We start from the raw sequence: 16,023 nt of genomic DNA, 5'->3' as shown, positions 1-16,023 counted from the left end.
AACAAAATAAGTTATCCGAATTCAGTGAAAATACAGAAGCCTTCAGAGTATTTTAAAATATAAAATAACTTTCATGTAGGAACATTTGCAGAGAGACTAGTGGGAGGTTAAGTCTGTGGCAAAGCTGAGGGTAGATGTAATAACAGAAACTGGACATAAGAGAACAAAGTTCAAAGGGTTCAAAGTTCAAAGATTTGGGCATTAGAGTAAGAAATAAAAGAGCACTAAGAAGACAGAAAGAGAAAAGATGATAGTACTTCCTAGTTGTAACTCCCTTTTCATTATCATTGCTTTGAGTGAGAAGAGAATGGAGACATCCCTGGTCTCACATGATGTGAGGATTGTCTTTGAATTTGAAGTGATTGAATGTAATGATTGAAGGTAATGACAGAAAGTAATTATTGAATGCAACATTGAAAATCACCTGACCCAAAGGTTTCTGAGAGATCACTCTCAGCTTCCTTCTAGCACTTCTTAAGAAATTATTGTAAATTTTCTGAAAATTTTGTTACTTTTGTGCATGGAATGTGGAACCAAACTAGAAGTATTTGAAGTGTCCTCCTTACAGAGACAGCCCTTCTACCAAGGCGCAAACTCATGTCATCTGAGATAATATGTAATCTTATTTCTTTGATTTAACAGTCACTTTTTTTTAAGGTAACCTTGCGGTAGATATGAGTATACTAAAAACTGTTACCATGGTATTTTGCTTTTACAATGCCAATTATATGTTTTCTTTGCAGCATTTTGGTATGGATTACACTACTTTTTGCATACTTCTAACATGTACAGCTGAAGAAGATATTTACTTGAAGCAATGATATTTGTGATAATGATAATCTAGCTAATATTTCAGAAGTCACTTAATTCTCTTTCAGGTGTAACATCAGTTAACTAAGTGGTAGTTCTAACAGCAGTCTAAAAATATTTCTTTAACATGCTGGGCCTTCTGCTATCAACAAAGCAATCATTTGAGGAGTAGGGCTATAAAAAATGTTTGAATTCTATTTCTTAAGATTTTACTTGATTTCGTCTAAGAACTTGTACTGGGTTTACATGGATGGGCTTTGGTAGCTGGAGGGCTGCAGGGTAGCGTCTGTAAGGAAAGGCCAGGGTTGCCCCATATTATACACAGCCATTTCCAGCTGTTTCCAAAAGCCCTACTGCAGGACACTGCTGAGCATGGTACTTGCCATCTGTTACATAGCAATAAAATATAATTTTGGCAGGAAGGTTCAACCTCTACTGCCATAGTACCATTATCTGCCACTGACTTCATGGATGTCAACAGCTAAAAGACATGACAGTGGGTGAACAAATAATAGTATTACAAATAAATACAATATTACAAATAAACAAATAATAAAATAGGAATAAATAATAAAATAGAAGGCATTAATTAGCAGCACTCATATTTTTTAGCTATTAAGAAAGACACAGTAATTTTAATAAATAGCATTTGGTTAAAGATGCTCTGCTGCATTTACACTTACCATCTTAAATAAATCAGTTTTTTAACTTTAAAAATCATTCTTTACTTGTAGGAAGTGCTTGTAGAACCCATAGCTTTCAGCCAGCCTGCAATCACCTGAAAGCTTTTCTAATTAACTTTAAAGACTTTCCTGCCTGGACTCTAGGATTTTTCAGTATGTTTGCTTACCATTTTCATGTCTTTGGTTCTGAAAACAACTATCAGCAGTTTGATTATTAGATAAACAGCCATTTTTTTCATTTGTCATTGATGATGGAAAGAACTGAAGATATTCTACCTTTCTGAATAGTAAGTTGGAACCTCATAAATGTTGAAATTTCATATGATGTTCTTGTATTATTTTGTATGTTATTTAGTCAAAACTTCAGCTTATATCACTCAGATCATATCACTAGGTTTGAACTGTTCATGATATAAATTATAAACCATATTTTCAATTTCTTCTTAATAAAGCCTTCTTAGTGATCTACAACTTCTAAAATACAAATTAATTTCCAAACTGATAAACTGAAGACAATATAATTCACTTAGCTGACTTTTCCATTGGCTTACATTGTTTGGCACGTTCTAATTTAGCTGTGTGCATCTCATTCATTCTAACAGTTGCTCTGGTGTTTTGGTTCTACAGTGAACAATCAATAATTATTTTCTTCTGTTAGCTAAGAAAAGAAAAATACTGTAAGAGTTATTATGTCATTTAAACATGGAAAAAGGATGGTTCAGAAGGCTTTTGTTGTTGTTGTTGTTGTTTTTTTGCAATAAAGAGTAAAATTCTATCTCAAAGTTTTCACTAAATTATTCACAAAATGTCTATAACATTCAGAAAACAACTCTATAACCTTTGAACTTATTCTTTATTGTGATGATATACGGTATCATAATTTTATTGGCATTATTTTATTGGATTTTAAGATATCATTATGCTTTGTCGTTGTCTGTTCCATTACCTCAAATAGCATAAGCCGCATTGCTTTCAGTGGATTTTTGCAGTTTAATTAGTATGCTGCTGTGCTGTTTTTAGTGGCATGCTGCTCTGGTACCTTTAATTGAAATCTTTCTCTTATGACTGTAATAATTATATCACCCTGATGCCTTTAATCTGGCACCATTATATAGCATGTGGTAGTGCCGCATTAACTTCTTGATGTTAATCATTTGGATTAGCACCAAGGGATAACCAAGAAGTAAAAAATACACTGGCTCCCCACTTGGAGTATTTTATCATTTCTAAGTTATCTGTAAGGCCTGTGGCATATTCAGAGATGCCAGGATAAGCATCCTTATGCTATAGATATGCTTTTAAAAATCCTGGGATATATGCATCTTTTTCTAAACTTTGTGAATCCCATGAGAAGTGATTCATTAATTCTAATAAACTTCTCATTTCTGTTTAGCAACTAGATACAAATTGCACTGGGTCAGGTCTTTTCATTATTTCACAAAATAAATATTTTGCACAAAAGATGATGAACCTTTCACATGTTGTTCATAAATACTCCTCTACTTATTTTGAAGTACTACACCTTAGTGCTATCTGGAGTACTCCAAAAGCAACAACAAGTATATATATATATATATATATATATATGTATATATATGAAAGCTTTTTTATGATCCAGTAGCAGGAGATAGGGATCAGTGACATTTGGCATAGTATAAATACATGCATTATTTCAGATTGATGCAGATGTGGGCTCAGAATGTAACGCCTCCTATTTTACTATGTTGGACTATGATGTCAGAAGCGGATGGATGCTGGTAGTATGGCATTAGAGGTTGAACCTTCCTTCCAATATTCCATTACACTTTGTTGCTGTTTGACAGATGGCAGCAGAGGGGCAATCTGACAGGATAGCTTTGAAGAGTTTCAAATAGTGTCACTGTAATCTTAGTATCTATTGTAGTTTCCATGGAGATAAACAGGAGGCATTACTTTCAGAGTGACATATATACTTGACAAAGTCCATCCTACATATGAACACTGATGCCTTGCTATATAACTTTGTCTTCTCTGATCTATTTGGTACGGAGAATTGCAAAGGATATTGTCTGCAAGATGAATATCAATTAATTAAATCCAGTGATTAAAAGTATATCTTGATAAAGCTGATGATGATATTATGATCTTGGAGGATGTAAGAGGAAGATACAGCAGTGCTGACATATTTTCCTTTGAGCTGCTGAGTCTTGAATTTCCAGCTTAAGCTGAATGGCCATAGTGTTAAAGTTCAGGAGTGCAAACACACTGTAACTCTGTTTCAGATGTGAAATTCCATATCATCTATGTCTTCCTTAGCTACAGGATGAATTGCTTCAACATATTTGTATTAATCATGAATATTTAAATTAGAATCAGTTGTGGATATCTGCTAAGTAGATGATGTTGATTTGTTTTAACGCCTTTTTTCATTTTTGTTCCTTGCATTAGTTTTCTATTCTGTTTCTATTCTGTGCAGATCTTGAGGCTTTCAAAGCCAAAACTCTAAGCCATTCTCTGTCCCTCCAAAACATCACTTTTTTCTATGAGATAAGTAAGACCAATTATTGCTTTGAATGTAACAGAATAAATGCATGATTCTCCCTAATCATCATTTTGTGATCATACAGGTGTTAAAGATATATTAATTGCATACATTGGGATCTATAATGATAATATTTGTAAACCTGTAAACTGTGGTGCAGGTCCATGGTTGTTTGGGAAGCAGTGTGTCATGACAGAAATAATGAATTTTTGGCTCCTTGCATTGCATTCTGAAATGTCAAGTTTTGTGATAAAAAAAGGCTAGACTTGCACATGAACAAAAGGAAGAAATAACAGCTTGTGGGAGCCCAAATAGTACACTGTCAGGCTACTTCAAGACCCATCAGAGGAACCATCAGCCAACCAAAGTCCCATTTCCACAAGCCCATGGGCACAGGGGCTGAAGAGGAAATTGCAGTAACCAAAGCAGAAGGCAGAGAAGAGTACCTGCCTGACCCTGCTTCTGAGGAAACCTCAACCATAGTGGTCAGAGGGATGTCCAGCTCCAGCATTCAACTGAAAGGCTGTACAGACCTTAATATGAGACGCTGAGGGAAATAACCAAGGGCAGAGAAAGTGGAAGATAATAGTGGTTTGCCAGTGAACAAGAAGGAAGTTAGAAGGCTCTCTATTCAGTGCATATGTGTGTATGTGGTCCAGCTGGAGTTGGACTATAGGCCACAGGGATCTGTGTCTGGATGTCAACAGTTGAAGACGGTGACAATTTCATGCATCAGTGTGTGGTCACTAGTGAATATCAATCTGGAAGTACTACTGAGAGGAAAAAGAACCCACAGTTCAGGCCCTGGGGTTAAGGCATTTGAAGGGGTTAACTTCTACAGGGATCAGGGCAAATGCCAAATTGACCATAGAACCAGGGGTGGAAATTAAAGCCTTCTTTTACGTATGTGTATTTCTGCCTTTCTGCCTCTGTGTGTGTGCATGTGTGAGGAAACTAGAGTGCAGGAGACCCAGGGACAAGTGACTGTCTATGGATAGTTACTGGGGAGATCCACGGTGCTCATGTGTGTTTGTGCAAGGAGTCTTTGTTCCAATTGCTGGAGTGGGATGGCAGTTTCAGATCTTGCATGTTCTGGTGCCGGACACTGGAGAGGGGGCCCAAGGTAGCTACTGGGTAGACTGTGTATCTAAGCACAGCTGCTGAGGGATTCAAGTTATACTTATGTGTATATATTTCCTAGCAACAGTCTTTCATCCTGATCAGACAGTAAAGGGAACAGGATAATTCCTGCTGATGCTGTTTGTTTTTGTGAGAGTGCTGAGAGTTTGTGCTGACCTATGTGGCCAGCTGTTTGTGTTCTACATGCACGTGTCTTCTGGGAATACACACTCAGATTCACTGGAATTAGGGATGCAGACCTATAGCAACCTCAACTCTACCAGATTTAGCAATCTCTAAGAGTTCCTATTTTCTCTTTGCTCTTTCCAAATATATGTGAACAATTCAATCTAATTTAGCAGTGACTATTTTCCTCTTGAAAGTGTTAGTCAGAATGATTCATTATCTTCCACCAGTGAGAGAGAGGTTATGGATAGAAAAAATTAAGCTCAGGCTAAAATTTCTTCTATTCTTCCAGTTGAAGTCTACTCTGACTTTGGAAATCTGGTCATATCTCATGTTCAAGCAGTTTGAAAACAGAGAAGAAAAATATATTATAGAATTTGGTTTTGATATGCTAACTAAATGCAGTCAAAGTAAGAGATCTGTACCATTTTATAGAAAATCTGTATTTTAGTTTAACATATTCTATCAGCAGTAATTCTCATTCTCACAAACTATTTGTGAGTATTTGTTCAGTGTTCCTTCTATTCTAAAATATCTTGCAAACAAGCTTTCAGTTAAGATTTTTGGACTTCCTAGACTATTGTTAAAAGAAGCTAGTGATGTCAAAACTAAATTCAAGCAATTGTAAACAGGAAGCTCGCACGTAAAATTGAACTCTGTGAGGGTTTGACTTGCTTATGTGTTTTTTTCTATTTCCTCATTTTCTTCATTCCTCTTTAGCACATTTCTCAAAGTTCATTTTATTTGTTCTAAAGTCAATGATGTAACTTAGATGTAGATCTGTGTTTTTATAGGTTTTCTTTTTTTTTTTTTTTTTCCCTAATTATTTTTTAATTGATTTCTTATGTTTCAGCTAGGGATCTGCTATTAAGACAGTCTGGTTCTTTTAGTGCCAAGGTAGATCTGGTCAATGTTATGAGCAGGGTGAACATTTCATCCTAACAATAGAATCTACTTATAGGGAACTCAGATCCATTGAAAAATCTATTATTCTACACTTGATTTTAACAAAAGCTATTACATCATTTATTGTGAAGGAGAAAGAGCCCATTTCTATCACCCCGGAAGAACTTGAGTTGACACATCCTTTCTTTTTTCACATGGAGGTGCTCACCTTGTCCTTTAGTTTAAATGACAGCAGGTAAGGCTGAGGAGATCTTCATCATCTAAAGGTTCAGCACCAGCATTTACTAAAAGGAGGGATTGTTTTCACTGCGTGACAACTTTTGAGCCAGACTCCATAAAAAGATCAAAGATATCTTTAATGCAAGAGATTTGAATATACTTTACAAGAACTAACTACACACATAATATGTTATTTCTGTTTCTATTGATAAATATACAATTATATTCGTATGTTTGCATGGATGTACTTCTGGCTATGTGAAAAGCTAAGTTTATATAAACAAAATTTTTGTAATATGGGTTTACATATAAATGTTTTATATTTCACTGTGCGTGTATAGGTACCTTCACATGGATATACATAATGTGCTTTGTGTATTTTCTCAACAGACGATGGTAAGACAGCATTTCATACACTTGACTAAGTGCTAAAAACAGGAAATGATTTACAAGTGCACTCCAAGCTACTGCCAGAAAAACCTTTCTACATCACATATTTCAATCTGTTTTATGCATGTTCCTGCATACAGATCTCATATACACCATATTGCTATCTCAGAACCTCTGCTTTTTGAAACTGATTCCTTCTTCAGAATATATTCCTGACTGAAATATTCATTTTTATATATTTTTATCAGATGTATTCTAGAAAGCCGTGCAGTTACTACAAAAGCCTAGCGTGTGAATGCTACTTGTGTAGATTTCTTTAAATATAAACTATTGACCTGTGTGTGTGTGTGTGTGTGTGTTGGGGGGGGGGGAGGGGGGGGAGGAAATAATAAAAGCATGTATAACTAAGATCGGGGAGAAATTCTGTAGTCTGCTGGTCATTTTAAAGATCTATGAGTATATAGAGATATATGAGTATATGCTTTAAAAACTGAGTATATTACTAGTTTGTATTTTTTTCTCTGATCAACGCAGAATTTGGAATCTGCTCCAGAAAATGTCATCAGTAGTTCTGATTATGAGATTATGTCCAATCTAAGTTTACAAGAGTTAAATTTCTACTTTGAGATCCTATTTAACTGGAAAAGACTCTGTTTAATCTCTTTCAGAACAACTACAGTAGAAATCCAATTGTTCCTCCAAATGCCTGTTATAAAATTCCAGCTACCTAAGCTAAACAAACACAGCTGAGCACTGTTAGATGTGTTTACCCAGAGCTTTTCAAAGATCAAAGAGGAGTGGAAAAAAAAAAAAAATCTGTATATTGAATCAAACTTTTTATTTTACTTGAAAATAAAATAAGTCATTATTTCTTCCTCATGAGGCTTTCCCCAGAGAGCACTGCTTTGAAAATGTGCATATTCAATTTAAGGCACTTAGCCTTAGGAGGGACCGTCTCCTGCTATAGTTGAAGAGCTTGACACTAGGTCTTGTGTTAAGTAGAGGCATGTACCTCCTCTTCCCTTAGGTCTTGTTTTTTGTCCCGTCAATGTACTTTGTATTCTGGGGTTTCATTCCTATGCACTTTTCTTAAAATGTTACCACCTGTAGGCTACTGTCACATTACGTCTTTTAAAATTCTGAAAATATGGAGTTAGTTTTGTTCAGTTTAGCTTTACTGGGGTGCAGGGCTTAACAACTGTGGAAGAGAGTGTTATTTTTCCCCCTTTGTGATGCTATTATGGCCATGTGCATCTTGATGACTTATTTTAAAAGCTGCACTGCACAAGAGCAAAAAATGCCCCTACCAAAATAACACATTTTATGTTTACTGTGCCATGAGGAAAATGGTGCCCTTAAGGGAGTATTCTGTTTTAGCATACGTTTTCCTCTGAGCTCTGTTGGAGATGGCAAAGTGTCTCAAAGTCTTGCTCTGGGTACAGCTTTTATCTCTGTGTTTAGGGCAGAGACAGATATGGTTCAGATTCATCAACTGTCCAATCTTTTACAGAGTAGAAGCAGTTGAATAAAATTGAAACATCTCTTGTATTGAGGATATGTATTAGAAGCAAATATTTTGGTGTCTAAGCAACTGATATTTACTTGACATTCGTTAACACCTTTTTAGCAAGGAGTATAAGCAATATTTCTAAGTATACAAAGAGTAATATGTTATCTAAATGGATTATTGTTATGCATTTTGATTTGTAAACGAATGTCTGGGGAAAATATAAGTACAAAATCAACTTTTCTTTGATCTTACTGAGAAAAACATGTTATTAATTTATCTTTTTAAAAGATATATGTATTAATTTGCATCATATTCTATATTTCTTAAGTAGTTGAGTATTTGCTTTCTCTGTAAAACTAGTAATTTTCCTCTTAGATACAGATATTTCCTGATCATAGGAGGATTCTTTGCTCACTCTTTCAGTCTATTAAAACATATTGGTGAAAGTCATAGTACAAAAATAAATTCCATAAAGGTAAGCAAATTTGAATATGGGAATTCAGAATTTTTTATAGATCTTAATCTGCTTCTGCTCCTTCATTTTAAGTGGTCAATTTTTTATACACATTCTTTAGAACTAATCAATATTATGGCCCTCTATAACTTAATTGCAATATAATTCAATAGATTATTATTTTTAGTCATGTAAAAATGTAGTAAAAAAGTAATTATACTTAATTTTTGTAAAAACAAATAATCTTTTCAGGTAAATCCAGAAAGAACTTGTCAAATAAATTTTGGTGGACTAAACTGTGAAAAAGCCAAGCTGCCTAGCACATATGATAGATGGGATACACTGTTTTAAACCAATGCAGAATTTATTCCTTTTTGCAGTCTCTCTGCAGTCTTTCAAAGCACACTGCCTACTTGGAATAGGATGGGGCTGATGACCCTTCTACACCCCTAATGTTTTTCACAGGATTCAGACCCCATCCTACCATTGCCGCTGATGCTGCTCTGCATTCTCAAGCATTGCCAGCATGTTTCTACAATGCTGTTTTCAACTACAAGCCCAGTTAAAGAATCAGAAAATATTTTCTCCTCTGTTGCAACCACAGTGATGTTAAGAATTAGGAATTTTGCCTTTCCTGAAGAACTCTCTTGCTTAAATTGTTGTTCCAAAAATTTGTAACTTTATATGAAGAAGTGCTTTGGAAATACTTTCTTCAAGACATAAAAATGATGGGAATAGCAGTCTTGAAGTACAAATGTGAATGGTAACATGGATATAAAGAGATTTGAGCCATTCTGCCAGTGTTCTGAGGTGGCAAGATGCTAAATTTAGAGCTTTAAACTGAAATTATTTCTTCAGGGATATGTTAGTTTAAAACAGTTTGCAATTTCTACATTTTAGCTGATTTCCATTGAAATGCCTAGAAATCACAGAATAGAAGCTTAGGAGGTCTAGACCTCCTTCATACCCTTCACATGCTTAATACAGAAGAACCTTTTGGTTTGGTGGATTAAAACAGCCTTTGTACTTTAGAGAACTCCTGCTGGGATCTTGAAACAAATGTTTCTCTGGGTTAGAACTACTAGGTATCACTGGCATGGCGTAGGAAGGAAGAAAATATTTTTTACTTGTAAATTCTACTTCCTTGCAGAGAAATTGAAGTAGTGTATAAAATAAAAGACATATTTGAGTACTGTAAAGCTATCTATGAGCTCAGAAAAACAGTATAGTCCTCAGAAGTTCTTTCATGATTTCTCACAACCTGCAGCTTGAAAGAAGTAGAAAAATGGGTTGAAGAGAACTAGTCCTGTTTTCTGACATTTATTCTTTACATCCTCAATTGAATGTGGTAAAAAAGACCTGAGAAGTGGTTATCTACTGTTTCAGTGAAAGTCAATAAATTTGCAAGTTATGTTTTGAAACACATCCCTCCTTAAGTATATTTTTTTATTTCAGAGACTTGCCGTCACCAAGTGTCATAAAGTTTATTGCTCCATCAATTACATTTTTCCTTCTGTTCTTCCATTTACTTTGACATTATGTTACATTTAATTTACCAAATAATTGTGTTAGTGATATCTGAGTATATTATTTGTCCTTTATGGTTAGGACTCTGTTTATATTTTCTGTTTTTTATTTATTTATTTGAGCTCTAAAATCTCTTACTGGTACTACTTCTCCATTAGGCTTTTTGTTGACACTATAATTACATTTCTTGATAAAATTCCATTTAACCATTTCAGGCATGGATCAGGTATTTAATGCTTGGTTAAAAAGACACTGTATCTTTCAATCTATTTCATTTTAACATTCAGTTAAAACACTGGAAAATAGACAGGAGTTATTTTTGCAAGGCTTTTTTTTTTTTTTTTTTTCCTATTATTTATTTTTTGTTTTCATGGTTTTTGGGGGAGTGTTCTGTCTCTTATTCCCCTGTCAAATGTTCATACAACAAAAGAAACACCACCTGATTGCCTGTGCGAGAGGAATTGTGAAACACCATATGCCAATAGCTGTTAGTAGCACAAAGTGAAAAGATAGAAAAAGTACCCCACAAAAGACCACAATATCTTTGCTCTGTAATCTTCTTTGGGTATAATAACCTGATGTGTTACTTTTAACAATTGTGGAAACCTTTGTTATTTTTTTTCCCGATAAAGTGTGGCTTATAAATTGAATCTGTCTGTCTTTAAGTGGAGAGAGAAAGCTCCTTCCTGAAAATCATTGGACCACTTAGAAGTTATACATTTCATATATTTGAAGAGAAGTTTGATTCAGTAGCTTGATCCAGATGTATTTGCTATAAATATTGGAGAATATGAAATATATATATATATGCATAACAAATTACTTTCTTCAAGGATTAAAAGGTTAATCATTAATGGTCAAAAATTTACATTTTCTATTTTGATTACTTGCATTATAATACTTAATCATTCTTTCACAAAATTGATTTTTAGCTTGGAGAAGAGAAGGCTTCGGGGAGACCTCGTTGTGGCCTTCCAATACTTGAAGGGAATGTATAGCAGGAGGGGGAACAGCTGTTTATGAGGGTGGATAATGATAGGACAAGGAGGAATGATTTTAAACTGAGATGGGGATGTTTAGGTTGTATATCAGGAGGAGGTTTTTCACACAGAGGGTGGTGACACACTGGAACAAGTTGCCCAAGGAGGTTGTGGATGCCCCATCCCTGGGCCAGGCTGGATGTGGCTCTGGGCAACCTAGTCTAGTAGTTGGTGACCCTGCTCGTGGTAGGAGGGTTGAAACTAAATGATCTTTGAGGTCCTTTTCCACTCAAGCCATTCTATGATGATTCTATGATTTAATCTCATATTCTCTTTCCATCTAGAATGTAAATTGCTTTACTCTCAAAACACGTTATGGTCAAAGACACCATGAATATGCAAGAAAATATCCCACTTCAAATATATGTATTTTTTTATTTTAAGAGCTGCTGACTCACAGGACTTTGATCATTTGATATGTTCAGGCCTGCTTCATTATCTGCCTCAACCAGGTTGAACATTTCCCTCATTATTCCCTTCTATATACAACAAGGAAATATACCCACTACAATCAGTATGCTAAACCATACAGGTAGACCATGTTCCACCAGCTACTTACCATTATTCCTATCTTTTAGCTTGTCATTGTTTTCCATACACATCATCCAGTCCTATGAATCTATATTTTTTTGTTGTTTCTATATGTATGATTATACATTTCTCTGCCATAAAATGTTTGCTGTTTGAATTACATCAGTTACACAAGGAATCTGTATCACTTAGTAAAACTTATCACTTAGTAAAACTAATGTGTCCACATCCTTAGAACTTCACCAATTCTTATATGGCCTTTAAGATTTGCCATTGAAAATGTAATATGTTGCCAGATTATCAGTGAAGATGCTGAATAGCTGTAGATAAAAATTGTCCCTCAGAACATGGGTTCCTGAGAAATTTAATGTTGAATATTTATTTTACCAGTTTTATAATATCATGACTTATTTTGGAATGAAGACATAAATTGGGCAAATTAAAATCCTAATTTCAAATGTGCTGAAGTCATACAGTTTCTGTGTCCTCTACCTCAAACATAAATAAATGAAATTGAATTGCAATAGCTACTTCAAAATAGACATTCTTGTATGATATAATTCTTCTTTATAAATAAACCCTGTCTCAACTGTCTGTAAGTTAGAATTAGGTTCCTAAATCTTGTAGGTGACAATAAATATTTCTTTAAAAATATGAAATTTGGTGTATGAAGTAGTCTTAATCTCATGTGTGCATCTTAGTGGCTAAGTAAAATTGGTGTTGATATGTGAACCAGGGCAAGGGTTTGCATGAATTCATGGTGAATTTTGTAATTGATGTCATAACTGTCTGCTTTAAGTTCTTTGTGGTTCTGTGCATGTGTGTGTAGCTCAGTGAAAATTCACAGGGAATTCTGACTAGGTGTAAGTCCACTGGGAGTAAAACAGAATCCAAAGCTGTCCTGCCTTTTCTCTTTATTTTTTTTTAATTTTTTTTTTTTAATTTTTTGTGTACAGTAGATGAAGATGCATATGGAAGAAGGCAAGACTTGAAACATATACATAGCATGACACTTTCTGTCTCTGTATTATATATAAACCTAAACACATAAAAATTACAATGAACCAAAAATTCTAATGTCTATCAATCAATAAAATCTTTTGGAATTTCTGTGTTTTTCAGTGTGTCTTCAAAAGATTTTCAATATATTTTTACTCCCTACACTCAGAGTTAAGTGAAATATGGAAAAAAAATGAGAATTACTTCAAGTCAGAAAATGATGTTAAGGTTACAAGTGCAGAATGAACTCTGCTTTCCCTGTCTGTACATGCTTTGATAAGGTCGTTTGTTATTTGTTCATGTACACTTTAGACTTTTGTCACCCATTTAATATCAGACCAAATCCAAACCATGCAAATATGCAGTAGGAAGAGTTCCACTGTGCAGACAATAAGGCAGAATACGAACAGGCCCCTGAGTGAGCTAGGGTGCTCTTGAAAGTGAAATGTGTTGTGATAGAGGCCATGGATTAAGACCACACAGTCTGAGTTCTGTACCTATTTTTCCTTCTCTTGAAACATTCCTACAGACCTCAGTGCCCTCTCTCTGTTCTGCTGTTGTAAATATTCATTCAAATATTTTACTGAAGTTTTCCAAGAATACATTTATTATTTTGTATGAAGCACTCTGATATTACAGTGATGACATAGATAGAAGGCTATGAAGAAAAATAAAAGCTTATTTTCTTCAGGGCTTAGAGACTCCATAGTAAATAAAATGTGGAACCACATGCTGAACATAAGGATAAAAAGGAATATCCAGGTGTTGCTTAGTACTTTGTGCCCCATATTAATCAGAGGCCCAGGGGAAGGGAGCAGAGTAGAGTAAAAATTAGTCTGCTTTTTTTTCTACAGGAATTCTCATAGAAAACTTGAGGATGGTGCACACAGAGCACAGGAGAGAGTTGATGTTAGAGATATTATTAAGTGGTCTTTGGTTATATATACTATGAAATTAATTCTAAACAAATTAAATTTTACTTTACCCATAATACCTGTTGAACAGACATCTTTAGAGTTCAAGGGCTTTTCTAGTACATAGAGGTGTCAATTTATAATGTCTTAGCCCACCAATAACTTATTTGTTTCTCTATATATCATATAAGCATAAATATGCTTGAAAATAATTTTGCATTTGTCATGAATATTCTTCATAACTGAGTAAATATTTTCAAATATTACACGGTCCTTACAAAGACTTTAAGGCTTTGTGATGTGCTTTAAGCTATTTACTCTCTTTTTGATAGTAGCTGAAATAAAGAAAATGGCTTACAGATTTAGCTGTGTATATAGTTTGAAAGTAACAACTGAAAAATGATGTTCATGAATCTGAATTGCAATGAAACCAATTATCTGTACCATGGTGTTTCACTTGGGAATACTCTGAAAGGTTTAGTATTTCTTAAAAGAAATTAAAAACAGCTGTAAAAATACCATAAAACAAAAATAGCAGCTGCAAAAGAGATTAACATTCCTAAATTTCATTTGAACCTGATATGTTATTTTTCCAACAGCAACATACATATATACTGATTTTTTTTAAATCTATTCTTTATGAAACTGAATGCCTTTAAGAAAAAAGATCTTGGTTGATGGGACTTCTTTTCTTTTCTTTTCTTTTCTTTTCTTTTCTTTTCTTTTTCTTTTCTTTTCTTTTCTTTTCTTTCTTTCTTTTTCTTTTCTTTTCTTTTCTTTTCTTTTTCTTTTCTTTTCTTTCCTTTCCTTTCCTTTCCTTTCCTTTCCTTTCCTTTCCTTTCCTATCCTTCTTTTCCTTTCCTTTCCTTTCCTTTCTTTCCTTTCCTTTCCTTTACCTTTTCCTTTCCTTTCCTTTCCTTTCCTTTCCTTTCCTTTCCTTTCCTTTCCTTTCCTTTTCCCTTTCCTTTCCTTTCCTTTCCTTTTCCTTTCCTTTCCTTTCCTTTCCTTTCCTTTCCTTTCCTTTCTTTCCCTTTCCTTTCCTTCTTCTTCTTTTCCTTTCTCTTTCTTCTCTTCTCTTCTCTTCTCTTCTCTTCTCTTCTCTTCTCTTCTCTTCTCTCTCTTCCTTCTCTTCTCTTCTCTTCTCTTCTCTTCTCTTCTCTTCTCTTCTCTTCCTTCCCTTCCTTCCTTCCCTCTCCTTCCTTCCCTTCCCTTCCCTTCCCTTCCCTTCCTTCTTCCCTTCCTTCCCTTCCCTTCCCCTCCCTTCCCTTCCCTTTCCCTTCCTTCCCTTCCCTTCCCTTCCCTTCCCTTCCCTTCCCCTTCCCTTCCCTTCCCTTCCCTTCCCTTCCCTTCCCTTCTCCCTTCCCCCTTCCCTTCCCCTTCACTCCCCTTCCCCTTCCCTTCCTTCCCTTCCCCTTCCCCTTCCCCTTCCTTCCCCTTCCCCTTCCCCTTCCCCTTCCCTTCCCCTTCCCCTTCCCCTTCCCTTCCCCTTCCCCTTTCTTTACCACTCTTTAATATTAGATGTGAACTTCATGAACATTCTTACTCAGCCAGGAATTTTGTGTTGTTTACTTCTGTAATTACACCAAGGATTAACCACAATTGTTGTATATTTAAGAACATTTTAAATACTACTGATTAAAATTAAAGGTCTGCCTAATAAGAAATTTATAGTAATTCTTGCACTTTTTTACTTACAGCTGTCAAATAGCTTCAAACTGTGCCCCCCATTCACCCTGTGTCTGTTTTTAAATTTTATATGGCGTCTGTTTCCCAATTAAGTGGCCAGTCATAGATGAACCTTTCCTAAATCTTTTTCATATATATAATAAAATGGAATGTAATTTATAAAACAGAACTGGACGTGGTGACAGGTATAAAACAGTTATTTTGCAGTCTTGGTCAAAACATATGGCAACAACTTTTCTAGACTTTTGCCAGATGGCAAAACCTTAATTGATTTTGTCTGTTGTGTCGTATGCTAATTCTCTGTGAAAAGTGTTTTTTCAAACTCAATAAAAAAATAATGACTTTCGTTTTCCAAATAACTAATGCTAAATCTGACTTACAGATAGGTCTATATAAGAAGCTTCAAAAGTTTATGATTATTCCAAGAATCTAAACACACAGAGTTAAATTGATTCTTCAGCATGTGTATCTTTTAAGGAGAATCTGAATAGCTTACATTTATGATATTCTTCATCTCTCATTTCTGTT

Source organism: Lagopus muta, chromosome 3, assembly GCF_023343835.1.
Source record: "Lagopus muta isolate bLagMut1 chromosome 3, bLagMut1 primary, whole genome shotgun sequence".
Lineage (NCBI taxonomy): Eukaryota > Metazoa > Chordata > Aves > Galliformes > Phasianidae > Lagopus > Lagopus muta.
Note: the sequence above shows the minus strand (reverse complement) of the source record.